This window comes from Phaseolus vulgaris, chromosome 5, assembly GCF_051622355.1.
Source record: "Phaseolus vulgaris cultivar YP4 chromosome 5, ASM5162235v1, whole genome shotgun sequence".
NCBI lineage: Eukaryota > Viridiplantae > Streptophyta > Magnoliopsida > Fabales > Fabaceae > Phaseolus > Phaseolus vulgaris.
The window spans coordinates 35250180-35267760 of NC_143502.1; the positions used below are offsets into that span (position 1 = coordinate 35250180).

Sequence of the window (17581 nt, forward strand, 5' to 3'; positions counted from 1 at the left end):
ATTCTCACCCCTAACAACTCTCATTGAATTTCATTCAATAATTTATATATCCCCATCTATAACATACATAGACGTAGATTGCAATTTATTTGTATCACCTTATGCAATAAAATCTATTTCCAATTATAAAAATATTGATAATAAAATAAAGAAAAACAACACATCTTTCTTAAAACCCTGTTTTTACTAAAGAAAAAAAGCTAAAAGTTTTGAAAAGGAAAAAGTCTAGGAAGATGTTTAATGCTGGAGACCTTCAGTTTCCCCTGATAGAAAGAGGAAAATGAACAGGAAATAAATGGGAAAAGAAAAGAACAAAAAAAAATAAAAAATCCCAAAAGATATGCTGAAGCGTGAAAAACATAGTGAATAAGACACGCACAGGCATATTTTGTGTGGTGTGAAGGGGTTTAGAAGTCAAACGGTTTGAAAACCAGGGACACCTACTTTTCATCAGAATCAGCCCATATATACAAGTGAACATTTATGCATCGCGCTTTAAGAATATACAGTGTTCAAATTCGATTTTTAATGTTCTTTTAATATATTTATTAGATGTATTGCTAGTATTTAATTTTCGTATGCATTACATCACATTTAATGTGGTGAAACTTATAATGACGTAAGTGTGACAACTTTTTATAGATTTATCATTAATTGTTAGTTGTTACCTATTTTCGGAAGCAACTACATTTTTGTGCTGTAAAGAGATTTGTCATTTGTATTAGTGATATTTTTATCTCTGGCTAGAGATAAATTTTAAGCTGTAGAAATTTTTAAATTATTTACTTTTATCAATATAATCTTCTTCATTTGGTTAATTAAGAATGGTTATCTCATCTCACTCATCATCAATTCCACCATGTATAGAGATTAATAATGTATTTTTACAACCTTTTAAATCCTATAATCACTTTATAAGGATTTATACTCTTTTTTTTCTTCATGAATACGACATAATCTAAAATTATAATTGTTTTCATAAGTTTAATTTTTTTTATCATTTAGTAATTCAAATCCAGAATAATTTAAATATATTTTTTTTTTAATTTTTGAGATATGTTTATGAAACTTCAAACAATATTATCTCAATCAACTTCAACTTGAAAAAAATAATAATTCAATTTAAAATGTGATATATGTGAGTTTAGATTTGTACAGTGGTGAAGAAGCAGGTGAGAACAAGAACTTGTTTGAGTCAAAGTTAGTTGAAAAAGATGAGAGTAACTTAGTATATGGATCGTTACAAAAGGATATTAGAAAATTTAATTTCTAATTACACCAAATCAATTCTTCTTCACTCTTACTATGTTAAATGTTATTCCTTCTCTATTAAACTTGAGAAAACCAAAATATCTCCCTCTTTTGACTTCCAATTTTCGATCTAGTAAAGAGAATTGTAGGGGCATCCATCTTAGGTTTTGTTCTACACAAATTTCTCCTTCTTCAAATTTCATTCTACGTCTCACAAGAAATCATGCATTTGTGACATTATTCTTGAAAAGAGGGGTTTTTGAAGTTTGAGCCTAGGGTAACTATTTTAAGACTATGGTTGAACCAATTGAAGCGATCAACAAGTCTTTCAAGTGTTTTGGTTCCTTCTTCTCCATCTTCCTTAGACTACAAAGAATTCAAAGTGACGAAAGCTAGTTTAATATATGTTGTTTGTTTATGATAATTTGAGTGTGTGGGTGTTGGATTATGATGTTTTCATGTTAAATTTTGAGAAATAGATTTGAAAATGTGGTTGTAATAATTAAATTATTGATGCTAGTGGTAGTGGTGCATTTAATGAATTAAAACTTCCACATATATATATACATATATATATATATATATATTATGGGATAATAATAAAAAATAATAATAATAATAATAATATCTTATTAATGCTATACATGCTTAAAATTTTACTTGAGATAAGTTAGAGCGAACAAATTTTATCCTGCGAATTTAGTTAGGTTAATCTAAAATTTAATTGTATATCTCATAAATTAATGAATATTAATTATGGATTTAAGAATTTGTTTAGTCCCAATATTTTTCAAATAATTTTATTATTAATAAAAAATTATAAAATAATTTTTAAATTAGTATTTAATATTAGTTATTAATATTTTAGATACTAACTCCTTTAAATTATAAATTAATCATTAATTTAATTAAAAAAATAATCTAAAATAATTAGTAATTAAAATTTTGATATTTAATCGAAATTATTTTATAAACTTTATTAATAATATATTATTTTAAATATTAATAATTTCGTAGTTTATAAAATAATATTTAATTTAATTAATATAATGATTAATTTATTTTTTCTAAATTAGATGATATTTAATAAAAAAATTATAATATTTTGAATCGGTATTGTTTTATTTTATATATGTCTATCGTTTTGCATGTTTTAGTCTTTATACTATGAGTTTAGGTTGAGGATAAATCTTATGGAATATGATGATAAAAGATGTGTGATATGAGATCAAACTACTTGGTGGATTTCATACATGATATTAATGTTATGGTATGATTTTTGGATTTCATACAATTTTTTTAAGGATTCATGCAAAGCTTGGACTGAGAGTGTGCCGCATGTAAATACAAATAATGCAGAGCATATAGGGATTACTGCAGTTCCTCTGCAGTAAGGACTGGTCAATGACGCCAATGACGCATAAATATAACGAAGCTGAGTTATATTCAGTCTGGACTGGTCATTACCCTGGGAGTTAATGGTTCTCCTACATAACTCAAGTCTTGGTTTTACTGCAGATTGTTATCAGTTGTGTCGGCAAAAACCTACAGAGGAACCATAAACTAAGGTAAGGAGAAAATATAAAGGTCTTGGAACAAAGGAGAGGCAGTTCAGAATGACGTATGGGAAGTGGTTTGTGTTGATCTTCATAATTCAAAACTTGCAGGTTTGCAATGGTTTATTACAGTACCCAATTTTAGTAGTTGGGTCTAAAATGAGTTTCTCTAATGTCAAGTATCAATTTAACTACTAGGATAAATGATTTTTTTTAAAAATATAAGAATTATATTTTTATTTTATTTATTTATAAATGAGACGATATCTATAACTAAATTTGTATTTATATATTTTTAGAATTCAGAATCATGACTTTTTTGGCAATTTAATAGTGATAATATATTTCTGATAGGATTCTTCCTTACATTTTACGATCTTATCAAGAATTCACTCATTCTTGTGGTGATCTTCTTTTTTCTTATCAAACCTTGTTTGTGGCGCCTCCCTCTCTCCAGGTTTTCATCATTGTTACTGCTTTAATTGATTTCATTCCATAACCCTAAATTCCTAATTCTGCGGTTAGCTCTAATTGAAATCATATCATTTGGTATTCATAGCAAAGGTTTGAGTGATAATACAATTGTGCATCCTGTTTTTTTTCCCTCATCACCATTCACGACACTATTCACTATATTGGTCATGACATTGTTCACGGTACCATTCACGACACTGTTCGCGGTACCGTTTACAACATTGTTCATGACATTGTTCACGGTATTGTTAATCTTTTAAAAAGTAAAAAGGAAGAAGAAGAGGAAAATAGAAAAAAAAAGAGGAAAATAGAGAAAAAAGAAGAAGAGGAAAATAGAGAAAAAAGAAGAAGAGGAGGAAAACAAAGAAAATATAATAAAAAAATAGAAATCATCAAGTGCATACCTCCTGTTTGTTAAAATTTTAAGTTTCAAGTGTCCTGTCTACATATTTATATATATATATATATATATATATATATTGTAGTTCTTGCTTGTTTGTTGTTGGTAGTGAAATTGTTCTTCACTACTTTTCTTTTATCGATATTAAAAAATCAAAATTTTATTTTAAGCTTGTGATTGCTACCATTGAAAGCGATTCTTGATTATTGATTGCTTTATTCTTGTAAGAACCTTAAGTTAGAGAACAAGTGGTAAAAGGAAGTGTGATCGTTAAAAAAACTTGTTGTGTGAAACACGAGTGTGGAGTGTAAAGATGTGAGAAAGTGGTGAGAGACCTAAACTTATTGTTATTTTTAATCTGTTTACTTGAGAATGGCAAGGGAAACGCTAAATAGTGGACTTTCACAAATATACAAATACAAACATTAACACAACATTTGGAGATACTAATGAAACAACAAAGTTATGAACTCCATGAGAAGTTGGATCAAATTGAGCAGACCCAACAAGAAAATCATGAAAATAGAAGGGGAGATAGGAGGAAGAGAAGAGAGAATGAGAGAGAACAAAGACAACTAAGATTTGATGGGATAAGATTAAATATTTCCATATTCAAAGAGGAGAGTGATCTTGAAACTTACTTGGAGTGGGAGATTAAAGTAGAACATGTGTTTGCTTGCAATGAGTATAATGAGGAGCAAAAGATAAAGTTGGCAACAACTAAATTTTCAGATTAAGCCTTAACTTGGTGGAATAAGTACGAAAGGGAGAGAATTATATATGAGAAACCCATGGTGGACTCTTGGACTAAAATGAAAAGGATTATGAGAAAGAGATACATTAAAGCAAGCTACCATAGGAATTTGGAACTCAAACTTCAAAGAATGACTCAAAGGCATAGAAGTGTGGAAGAGTACTTTAAAGAGATGGAGGTGACCATGCTTAGAGCTGGAATGAATGAGGAAAACGAAGCAACCATGGCTAGGTTTTTTAATGAATTAAACCATGATATTATGGATGTTGTGGAGCTGCAAGAGTATGTTGACATGGAGGATTTGTTGCACAAGGCTAACCAAGTAGAACAACAACTCAAGAGGAAAGGAATCTTGAGGAAGAGTTCTAACAATAATAATAATTCCAATTGGAAGGATAAGGTTGTGAAGAATAAAGGAGTTTCCTCAAGTTCAGCCACATCTTCAAGTGGGAAGTCACCTAATAAGTATAATTCACCACCTAAAAGGAAGACAAGTGAGGTAAAATGTTTCAAATGCTTGGGAAAAGGACATTATGCTTCAGAATGTCCAACAAAAAAGAATATGGTTATGATATCAAATGGAAAAATAGACAGTGAACCTTCAAATGAAGAAGAAAGGGAAAAGGTAGAGGTGGAGTTGAATGCATTGGAGGGTAATTTGTTGATGATTCGAAGACTTATGGGAATCAAAATGCAAGCTTTGGACCAAACCAAAGGGAATAATATTTTCCATACTAGATGTTCCATAAAAAGAAAAAATGTTCACTCATAGTTGATGGAGGAAGTTTCACTCATGTAGCTAGCTCAAGACTAGTTACCAAATTGAATTTGGAGACAAAACCCCACCCAAGGCCATACAAGATTCAATGGCTTAGTGAAGATGGAGAGATAATAGTGAGCAAGCAAGTGGAGGTGAACCTATCCATAGGATAATATAATGACAATGTCTTGTGTAATGTGGTTCCAATGGAGGCAACTCACATTTTGTTAGGGAGGTCATGACAGTTTGACACCAAAGTTATCCATGATGGTTTCACCAATAAAATCTCTTTCGTGCACAATAACAAAAAGATCATTCTCAAACCCTTATCTCCTAAAAAGGTGTGTGAGGATCGAATGGAATTGAGAGAAAAGCAAGTTCAAGAGAAAAGAGAGATGAGTGAAACACCTAAATAGAGAAAGAGTGGAACGCCTAAAAAGAGAGAAACACATGAGAGAAAAATGAGTGGATTACTGAAAGTGAATGAAGTGAAGAAGTTGTTACTTTCTAGCAAACCTCTTTATTTACTTTATTGCAAAAACAACACTTTGGTTGTTGACCATTCTAACCAAATTAATTTTCTTCCTAGTGTTGATTCTCTTTTGCAAGAGTTCAAGGATGTGTTTCCAAATGAAATTCCTAAAGGACTCTCATCTCTAAGGGGAATTGAACACCACATTGACCTTCTTCCAGGAGCATTTTTGCCTAATAGGCCAGCTTATAGAAGCAACCCTCAAAAGAAAAGGGAGATCCAAACTCAAGTTGAAGAATTGATGAATAAAGGATGGGTACAAGAAAGCATGAGCCCATGTGTTGTTTCAGACATTTTGGTGCCTAAAAAGGATATGGTTCTTGGAGGATGTGCACAAATTGTAGAGCACTAGATAACATTACCATCAAGTATAAATACCATATTCTCAGGTTAGATGATTTATTTGATGAATTTTATGGTGCTTGTATATTTTCAAAAATTAACTTAAGAAGTGGTTACCATCAAATTAGGATTAGGGAGGGGGATGAATGAAAAATTGCCTTTAAAACAAAATATGCATTGTATGAGTGACTTGTGATGCCATTTGGGCTAACAAATTCCCCAAGCACTTTTATGAGATTAATGAACCATGTTTTGAGAGATTTTTTGGGCAAATTTGTCGTGGTGTATTTTGATGACATCTTGATCTATAACACTAGTCTGGAATTACATGTGGAACATTTGTGTGTTGTTTGAATGTTCCTAAAAAAAGAAAAGTTGTAAGATAATCTTGGGAAATGCACATTTTGTATTGAACAAATTGCACTCTTTGGTTTAGTGGTAAATTCCAAAGGAGTTCAGGTATATTATGAAAAAGTATAAGAATGGCCTATCCCTAAAAAATTGAGTGAGGTTAGGAGCTTTCATGGCCTAGCTAGTTTCTACAAGAGATTTGTAAGAAATTTTAGCACCTTGGTAGCACCCGTAAATGAGATTATTAAAAGGCATGTTGGGTTTAAATGGAAGGAAAACAAGAAAAAGCCTTTGTCATCCTTAAGCATGAATTGACTAATGTCCACATTCTTGCTTACCAAACTTTGCAAAATCTTTTGAAATTGAATGTGATGCAACTAATGTGGGTATATGAGATGTTTTGACGCAAGAAGGTCATTCAATTGCTTATTTTAGTGAGAAATTAAATGGTGTTGTCTTAAACTATCCCACTTACGAAAAGGAATTTTATGCCTTAGTGAAAGCATTATGTTGAAGATAGGGTTTGATGTCTCCAAATCTATGAAGATTGGTTGAAGGCTTTGCTGCTGCTTCTACGTGTGAGTTCTGGGTAGTTTGAATTTGTAATCCACTCTTAGTTAGGATCCAAAGTTGGTTTAAATCAAGTCCTTTTCAAAAATAGTGTTTTCCAAAGAATTGGAAAAACAACCTGTTGTTTTATCGTTTCAATCGGTTGTTTTACACTTAATGTTTTTGAAACAGATTTTGACAAAACCTGAAATTAGTTGACCTTCCTGTTAAACCAATTCAATCAGTTATTTCAACATATTGTTTTTTGAAAATCCTTAACAGAATTTGTTTTAATTGATTAAAAACTGATTTGGCTCATGCATTAAATGTTTTGAACAGTTTTTTGGAGTTTAAATAATCTATTTTACGCTCCTCCTGGTTGTTATGATATCAAATTAAATCTTTCAAATCAATTTTTTCCAAAATTTGCTTCAAACTTTATATTTTTCAAAGAGTGAAATATGATTGCTTTGTATTTTTTGAAGCTTCCAAAACTAATAAATGCGCTAGAAAAGGTGATATAGCCCATCTTCGTTTCGGCATTAAAATAAGGTTTGGGTTACTTGCCCAACTTTTTATATTTAAACTCCGTGTTTATTGAAGCCCAGGAGATTCACGTCATGGCAAAAACATAAGGATTTATATTATCTATATAATTGATATTTTTAACTTTCATAATATTTTAATTTACTAACTATTATCTCAAGAATTATATAACCTATATAATTGATATAAGGGAATATAATTTTTCATAATTAATCCATCAACTAAAAATAAGTACAAAATTCTTCAATGCTTATCCTTACAAAAGTATTTATATTATATTTTCTATACACAGAGATGTGGAAATGCATGTGTTTCGGTATTCATTTATAGAAAAGAATTTTTTTTTCATGACCATGAAAAAAAAAATACTAGATTATGATGAATAAAATTTCTATCACGGTAAAAAAATTAATTTTATAAATAAAAAATAATTAATTATTATATTGATTAAATTAAATATTATTTTATATATTAATAAATTTTAAATATTAAATAATTAAATATCAATTTAAAAATTATTTATTAATAATAAAAATTATTTTACATACTAATAAATTTTTAGATACTACTAATTAGATATTAATAATTCTTTTAATGTGTAAAATATTATCTAATTTAATTAAAATAGTAATTAATTATTTTTTGTTTCTAAAATTAATTTTTATTTGATAATTATTCAGTATTATATGTATATATAGATATTGTAAAAAATATTTTAATATTTAAATAATATATAACTTAGTTAAAATAAAAATTAATTAATTTTAATTTTTAAAATTAGTTTATACTTAATTATTTTCTAATAATATATATATATTATATTGAGCTTTGGGCTTTTTCAGTGTCTATCTTGGGCTGAAGCCAAACTTATTGTATTTTGTAATTTATAATAACGTGCACTATGCTTTATTGCTTTTCAAAGTGAGAGCCAAAAAAGTGAGATAGCAGTTTTATTGCTTTTCAAAGAAACAATATCATTTTCTCGGTCTCTTCTTCCTTCATCTCTTGTTTCTTTGAAGTACCTATCACCTCCTCCCTTTCCACTTCCTATCATGCAGAAATTTAAGATGTTCCGCTGCCATTCCTTCTTCTTTTCTCCTTTTTCCCCTTTTTGCTCCTTGTCGTTTTGCAATTCATGGATGAACAAAAACTTTCACAGCAAAATGATCAACAAAATCCAACTAGTGCGTATTATCTACACCCTGGGGAAAATTCAAGTATGGTTCTTGTAACTCCGTTGTTAGATGGTTCAAATTACCACTCATGGACTACGGCGATGAAACGCGCTCTGCTTTCGAAAATTAAATTCAAGTTCGTCAACAAGGATATTCCTGAGCCATCACGCAGTGAAAGCCAATATGAAGCATGAGAGAGATGCAACGTTATGGTTATCCCATGGATCACACACAGCATCTCAATGCAAATTGCACAAAGTATCGTCTATATTGATAATGCGAAATAACTGTGGGAAGATCTCAAAGAAAGGTTCTCGAAAAGCAAGCTTTTCCGTGTATCTGATCTTTTACATGAAATAAATTCTATTAAGCAGAGAGAAAGAAGAATAACCGAGTATTATACTGACTCCAAAACCTTGTGGGAAGAATCAGATTCTTTACGACCATTACCGAACTGCTCTTGTAAAACAAAATGCAGCTGCGATATGATGAAAATCATGAGAGGTTACAAAGATTCAGAGCGCGTTATGAGTTTCTTGAAGGGTTTGAGAGAAGCTTACAATGTTGTCAAGACAAATATCTTGCTAACAGAACCTTTGTTAGGTATTAACAAAGTTTTCTCTTTGGTTCCACAACAAGAAAAACACTTGAGTGAAAGTATAGGAATGGATATAAAGATTCTAGCAAACAGTACTAATCAACCACATCAAAGAACCAATAAAACCAATAACCATGGGCAACGCAACTACGGAAAAGGAAGAGGAAAAGGATATGGAGAGCAATGTTCCTTTTGTCACAAAATGAATCATACCGTAGACGAATGTTACTCGAAGCATGGGTACCCACCCTAGATGAAGCATAGGGTCAACTACAATGTAGGCACTACCGGAGAAGGTAGAGATCATGAGAATGAGAGAGGAAAACACGTATCCAATGACGCCGTCAATGAGAAAAATTTTAAAGCTATCAATCCAGAGCAACTTCAACATCTTCTGGACATAATTCAGAACTCAAAAGGAACAGAGAAAGCTATTAACAACACCACAGGAGACTCCTCAGCATCTGACAACAACACAAGTAAAAAAGGTATGAATTGTTGGATTCTTGATACTGGAGCCACATATCATGTGGCTTGCTCCATCTCTGTTTTCACAAATTACTAAGTATAAAACCAGTAAGAGTTACGCTTCCTAACAATCAAAGAGTCACTACTTTTTTTGCTGGAATTGTTTTCTTAACCAATGATATTATTCTGCATGACGTTTTGTACATACCTGAATTGATGTTGAATATTATATATGTGCAAAGATTAACGAAATCCTTGAAGTGTCAATTTATTTTCACACACGATGTTTGTCAGATATAGGAAAAGCTTACCTTGAAGACAATTGGTCAAGCTGAAATCAAGGATGGATTTTATCACATGCATGGAGATAAGAAGGATAGTCTTGTTAACTTTGTGCTTAATGAAGTTGTTTTTAAAACTGCTGAAAAACTTGATGTAGGATGGATCATCCTTCGAAAAAAAGGTCTTACAACACTTAACCAAAACTCACAATGATATACATTTCAATCATGATAATATTTGTTCTCTCTGTCATCTTGCAAAGCATCACAAATTACCTTTTCAGCTTAGCAAAAGTTTTAGTAAATTTGTTTTTGATCTTATTCACATTGATATATGGGTTCCTTTTGGTGTTCCTTCTATTCGAGGTCACAGGTACTTCTTAACCATAATAGATGACTTTAGTAGACAAACGTGGGTTCATCTTATGAAAAATAAGAGTGAAACCATAGATCTTTTACAACATTTTATTGTTCATGTTAAGAACCAATTTGATAAGAGTATTAAAACCATTAGAATGGATAATGGAAAAGAATTATGCTAGAATGACTTTTATGATAAAAATGGTATCATACATCAAAGTTCTTGCAATGAAACTCCACAACAAAACTCTACTGTGGAAAGAAAACATCGACATATTTTTAACGTAAATCAGTGCATTATGTTTCAATCAAATCTACCTAATGTATATTGGTCTTTTGCTGTCTTGCACTCCGTTTATTTGATAAACCACTTACCATCACCTGTAATTCAGAATAAAAATCCCTATGAAACTCCTGTACAAATGCATGCCTGTTTTAAATGATATTAAAGTTTTTGGATACTTGTGTTTTGCCTCCACCCTGGAGCAAAACAGCTACAAGCTTGATCCTAGAGCACGTAAGTGCATTTTCCTTGGTTACAAATGTGGAGTGAAGGGTTATATTGTCATGGACATACATTCTAGAGAGATTTATGTATCAAGAAATGTTATTTTCTATGAAAGTAGTTTTTGTGATCTGAAAAATAAGGATAATCAATTCAGCCAACCCGCTACTCTAGAAGGTGATGATTTCATGATGTATCTGCATGATGGCCTTGAGCAACCCGAAGAGAGCCACTTCGAACGTGAAGAACATGGACAAAATGAGAACAATGTTATTCATGATAATCTGAGGCGATGCACACGAATTAGGAGACCACCCACTTATCTGGGAGATTATCACCATCAAATGATGATTACACCATACAATAAGATTATGAACCCAAAGGTACATTATCCTCTTGATTTAGTCATTTCATATAATAAACTATCTAATAATCAGCTAAACTACACTTTTTCCCTTTCATCACAAATCGAGCCCCGAAATTATGAAGAAGCAAAGGGACACCCTGAGTGGTTGAAGGCTATGGAATAAAAAATAAAAGCGCTCGAGTCCAACATAACCTGGGAACTCATAGATCTTCCTCCAAACAAAACTCCTATCGGATGTAAATGGGTATACAAAATAAAGCGAAGAGCTGATGGAAAGATTGAGAGGTACAAGACAAGACTTGTTGCGAAGTGGTATACACAACGAGAATGAATAAACTACATGGAGACCTATTCACTAGTCGCTAGACTCACCACTCTGCGATGCATCCTTACAGTTGCTTCCATCATGGACTGGCACCTTGAATAGCTAGACGTTGACAATGCCTTTCTGCATGGGGATTTACAAAAGGAAGTCTACATGGACATTCCTCTCGGGATCACCACTGAAAAAGAAAATCAGGTTTTCCTCTTGACAAAATCCTTATATGGATTGATGCAAGCAAGCAAGCAATGGTATGATAAACTTACTACCTTTCTTTACTCAATTAAATTCACTCATTCAATAGCTAATAGCTCTTTGTTCATTAGAAAGACTGAGAACGCTTTTACAACACTTCTCATATATGTCGATGATATACTGATTGCTGGGAATAACATGAAAGAGATACAAGCTATTAAGAGTTCTCTGAATGCAGCCTTTGCCATCAAAGACCTTGGGCAATTAAAATTATTTTTAGGATTGGAGATTGCTAGAACAAAGAAAGGGATTCACGTCTGTCAGAGAAAATATGCACTTGAAATTCTATCTAATAAAGGTATGATTGGTGCGAAATAGTTTCTACACCTTTGGTCAAGAAAAATGAAAAGTTGTTTGAACAAGCTATTGTGCATGATGTCTTCGCATATCGAAGGATTATTGGTCGTTTGCTTTACTTGGTTAACACAAGACCTGACATTAGCTTTGTTGTACAATGACTTAGTCAATTTGTTCAAGTACCCACAAAACAACACCATCAAGCTGCATAGAGAGTTCTCAAGTATATCAAATCCTCTCCTGCCCAAGGCATATTTTACCCGAAAGACACATATATCTAAATCAAAGCATTCAGTGACTCTGACTGGGCAACTTGCATCTCGATGCACCATTCAACCATTGGATTCTGCATTTTCCTTGGAGAATCTCTAATCCCATGGAAAACCAAGAAATAGAACACCGTATCAAGATCTTCTTCTGAGGCAGAATACCATGTGTTAGCAGCAACTTGTTGTGAATTTTAGTGGGTTACTTTCTTGATCAAGGATCTGCACATCACTACTCACAGCACAACAAACCTTTTTTGTGATAGTCAGTCTGCTAGACAGATCGCCCAAAATCACAGCTTTCATGAGAGGACTAAACACCATGACATAGATTGTCATGTGGTAAGAGAAAGACTTCAGCAAGGTCTCTTCAATCTGCTACCCATAAGCACTGATGATCAATCTGATGCTCTTCATACTAAACCACTTAACAATGATTTCCATAAGCTCCTTCACAAGCTAGGTGTGCTGAATATCCAGTCACCAGCTTGAGGGGGGTATTGAGCTTTGGGCTTTTTCAGTTGTGTATCTTGGGCTGAAGCATAACCTATTGTATTTTGTAATTTATAATAACATGCACTATGCAAAGTAAGAAAATAAAAAGAGAGATAGAAGTTTTATTTCTTTTTAAAAAACAGCATCATCTTCTTTGTCTCTTCTTCCTTCATCTCTTAGTCACCTCCTACCTTTCTTCTTCGTATCATGCATAAATTTAAGATATTATAAAAGATTTTTTATTTTTTAAAATAATATATAATTTAACTAAAATAATAGTTAATTATTTTTTTGTTTTAAAATTAATTTTTATTAGATAATTTATTGTAGTGTATATATTATAAATAAGATAGAAGAAAAATGTGGTGGAGAAGAATAACAGAAAGGTAAAATGGCCATAGAAAAGAACTAAAAGTTCTAATTGATATTGTTTTTTCTAATTAGCTTGGTGGCTATATCATAGAAACAGGTTCAGAAATCAGACGATTAATGCTTGAACTGAATCCCACGCTAACTTGAACATAATTTTAGTTAAGGATGGACAAAAAATCCAAATTACAAAATCCAATCCATAATTATCTATATCCATATTAGTTTTAATCCATTTAAATGGATTTATTGTAAATCCAAATCCATATTTTTGGATTTTAAATTCAATCCATTTAATTGGATATGGATTAGATATAAATCGGATACATTTTGGATTATCCAAATTGCATTTTGGGATGGATTTTGACTTGGCCCGATCCAAGTTAAGCCAAGAAAATTCAGTCGATGTCGAGTCGAGTGGGCCTGGGCCAATGTCGAGTCGAGCGGGCTCGGGCCGATGTCTAACCGAGCAGTTCCAGGCCCTTAACGAGCAGAGCTGACATCGACCCAATGTCGAGCTGAGCAAGCCCAGGCCGATGTCAAGGCGAACGAGCCTGAGCCGATGTCGAGTCGAAATGGCCCGACCAATGTCGAGTCTCCTGGTCCCGAGCCGATGTCGAGTGGAGTGGGCCTGGTTCGATGTCGAGTCGATTGGGCCCGAGCCAATGTCGAGTCAAACGAGCTCAGGCCAATGTCGAGCTAGGAAAGCTCGGGTCGATATTGAGCCGAACGGGCCTAGGCCAATGTCGATTTGAGCAAGCCTGGGCTAGTGTCGAGGCGAACAGGCCCGAGCTAATGTTGAGTCTCCCGGGCCCGGGCCGATGACGAGTTGATTGGGCCCGGGCCAATGTCGAGCCGACCAGGCCTGGACCAATGTTGAGTCTCCCTGGACCGAATTGGTCCGCGTTTAGGTTGAGTCGGTTTAGGCCCAGTTCGAGCCAAGTTAGTCTGTATCCATATTAAAATAAATTTAATGTAATTGACAAAGTGAATTTAATCTAATTAACAAAATGGATTGAATCTAGATTTAATCCACTTTAAATAGATTTTAAAAAAATCCATTTAAATTTTATCTAATTAAAATAGATATAAATTTTAAATTCAATCCATTTATTTTGAATTTGGATTTAGATTGGATTTTTAACATATCATGACCACCTTAATTTTAATTGCCATTAACAATAGTTAATGTACTCTTTAATTGAATCACTACTGTTATTTGAAATTTTAATACTAGTTTACTCTTTAATTGAATCACTACTGTTATTTGAAATTTTAATACTAGTTTTATCATATTTGCTTTTTCATGTCTTTCTTAAATACTTTGTAAAGTCTCTTTATTTCTTTATTGGAAAAATATATTTTAACATCTTTTAAGAAAATTATGGGTCATACATATTTTCTTCTTCTTTTCTTATCTCTTTCTTCAATCATAAATTATACACCCTAGATAGAACGTGAAAATGTTTTTCTAAAATTTATCTTACATTTCATTTTTCTTCTTCTTTAACTATCAGTGATTGACAATTGAAAGAGCCTGATTACATTTTTTTCTAATTTAGTTTGCCAGTAGTTGGCCCTACAATTTTAATTACTCAATTTTGGTCAACAGATTTAAAAATAAACAAATTTGACCCAGTAATTTTAATTACTGATATTTTGGTAACATATTTAATAAATGAACAATTTTAGTCTCACTTTAAACTTTTCATTCAATTTTTAACTTTATTAATTTTTGAAACCATCCAATCAGTTAATTTGTTTCTGGTTGAATACCTACTTTTTAGTGATCTTCACTGGTCCTTCTAGGGAGATGGAACCTAGAGAACTATTCAGAAGTTTCATCTTCCTCCTCCTATCGGGCGGTTGACCTATACCTCAGCTTCCTCCTTCAGTCTTCCTGCTACTTCTTTGGGTCTCGGTTGCTTGATCAAATGATCTTCTGGGGGATGCTGAATGGGGGTACCTGTAGAAGGCACTCCGGCGCTCAAGTTAGAAAAGGATGTTCGACACTCGAATGTCAGAGTACAGTAATTAATGACATACCTACTTCTTGAAATGTGTGTTATTTATATTATTTTAATAGTCTTACCTTATTGGGTCAGATTAGTGAGGTGGATCATACTTAGAGATGTATTACCTAATTCCTAATGATGATTTAACTTTACTGACCTTGATTGAGCATTAATGAATCGAAGGTTTCGGTCGGCCTGCACGGGCGTGTATCATTCAGTCGACCCAACTGTGGGAGCCGAGCTTGGTATTGACCAGTCGGTCCATACCAGTACACTTTCCCCCCAGACTCGAGGATGGATTGATTTGAAGAGTCTTAAATGTCGAGTGTTGGTCGGTTTTCTAGGTTTAATGTGACTGTTGGACTTCTCGAGGTCTAACATGACCTCAGGCGACGCCTGTGCACGTTATGTGACCCGCATTGATAAGGGTTTTTTGGGAGCGAAGCACTGCGAGCCGTTGGATCTGGGAGATCTAACGGTTGAGATCGTTGTGATGCTTCGTCTCCCGGGGTCCTTTGAAGCTATAAATAGTGGTCCCAAAAGTGTCGAGACAGTGTGCTACTTCTCTACTATTTGCTCTGAGACCTGAGTAATCTCTCGTCCTCCTACTGTGTTTTGATTTTCGGCTTTTTGGAAGGTTTGTTATGTCTTCCTTGTCTCGACCTACTTCTTCTTCTTCTGCTCGCCCTTCTCCTTTTCCCGTGCGTCCTTCTTCTTCATCTTCCCCTTTATCTCTGTCTTTGTCATCCGGTTCCTCTATGATTGATTCCTTATCGGTTGGTGCGACTGATGTGTCGCATCCTGTAGAGGTTGTTTGGGGGGATGATTCGGCCAATGCTTTTGACCGGTCGGACTCCCCCAAGCAAGTTGTCTCCCTAGTGGAGTTTGGTTAGGTTGATCTTAAGGTGACTCGGATCGCTTCCACCTTCTCGACCGAGGCCTCTGTCTCCAAGGTTTTGGAGAAGTTCCCGGTTTTGAAGGCTGATACGCGTTCGAGTTTCTTTAGTGTCGAGCCTTACTTGCCGACCGAGAGCATCTGTATGGGTCGGCCTGGTACCGGTCCCCCTTTTTCTACATGTATTCTTGTCTTTTTTTTCAGACTTAAATGTTTCTCTTCCCTTCGTTAGTTTCACGATGGGTGTCCTTCGGACACTCAACGTGGCGCCTACCCAGCTTCACCCAAACACCTGGACGTCCATTCAGGCCTTTCGCCTGCTATGTGACGTCCTGCGTCTTCACCCTTCTCCTTCTTGTTTTCTAAGTTATTAGACTTCTCACCCGGCCAACCCTGTTTTGTGGCATTCACTGATCAATCGGTCGGGTAATGTCATTTTCAATTCTTCCGCCACCTCTTATAAAAAATTCAAGGAGAAATTTTTTAAAGTCTATATTCGGCCAGAGGCAACGACCTACTTCTTTGACGAGACCGGTCGGTCGAGGTTTCCTTTTTACTGCAATAACTTAACTTGAGAACTCCATCTTTTACTAAGTCTCTTAAGAAATGAAATTTAATGTCAATGTGTTTGCTCCTCCCATGAAACATTGGATTCTTAGATAGTTGTATAGTGGAATTGTTGTCACATAGAATTTGTGTGTTCTTCTACTCTTTAAAAAACAGTTTTTCCAACACTCTTTGAATCTAAATACACTGACATGCACATGAGGCAGCAGCTCTATGATACTACTAGTTGCTTCTTTGAGGACCATGAAATTGCTTCAGAACCAAGTAAAATTACAAATCCATAAGTTCTTTTCCGATCATCTATATCTACAGCAAAGTTGCTATCAGTGTATGCCACAACATTTGTGTTTTTCCTTTTCTTATAGTAGATGCCTAATTTGTTGTTCCTTTCAAGTATCTCAATATTATTTTAGTTGCAAACCAGTGAGATTCAATAGGACTAGATATAAATTTGCTGATTAAGTTGACTCCATATATTAAATCTTGTCGGTTTGCAGTCAAATACATAAGGCTGTCAACTACTTGCTTGAACATAATTGCATCAACTTTGGTTCCAGCATCATCCTTTGACAGTCTTGTACCTGGAACAATTGGATTTTTTACTCCATACCAAAACGTGATAGCACTTCATGAGCATATTTCCTTTGCAATACAAAAAAATCCATTTGAACTCTGCATAATTTCAACTCCAAGAAAATATCTCATTCTTTCTAAATCATTCATATCAAATTTAGACATCATAGATCTTCTAAACTCATCACACATACTCCAATCATTTCCAGTATATATTAAATCATCCACATAAAGACTCACAATTAAAATTTTACCTCC

At 33.5% G+C, this 17581-nt stretch overlaps 1 pseudogene; it reads left to right on the forward strand.

Moving 5' to 3' along the window:
* Nucleotides 1-2867: 2867 nt before the first annotated feature.
* LOC150027593 (uncharacterized) lies at nucleotides 2868-6423 on the forward strand (annotated as a pseudogene).
* Nucleotides 6424-17581: the final 11158 nt, after the last annotated feature.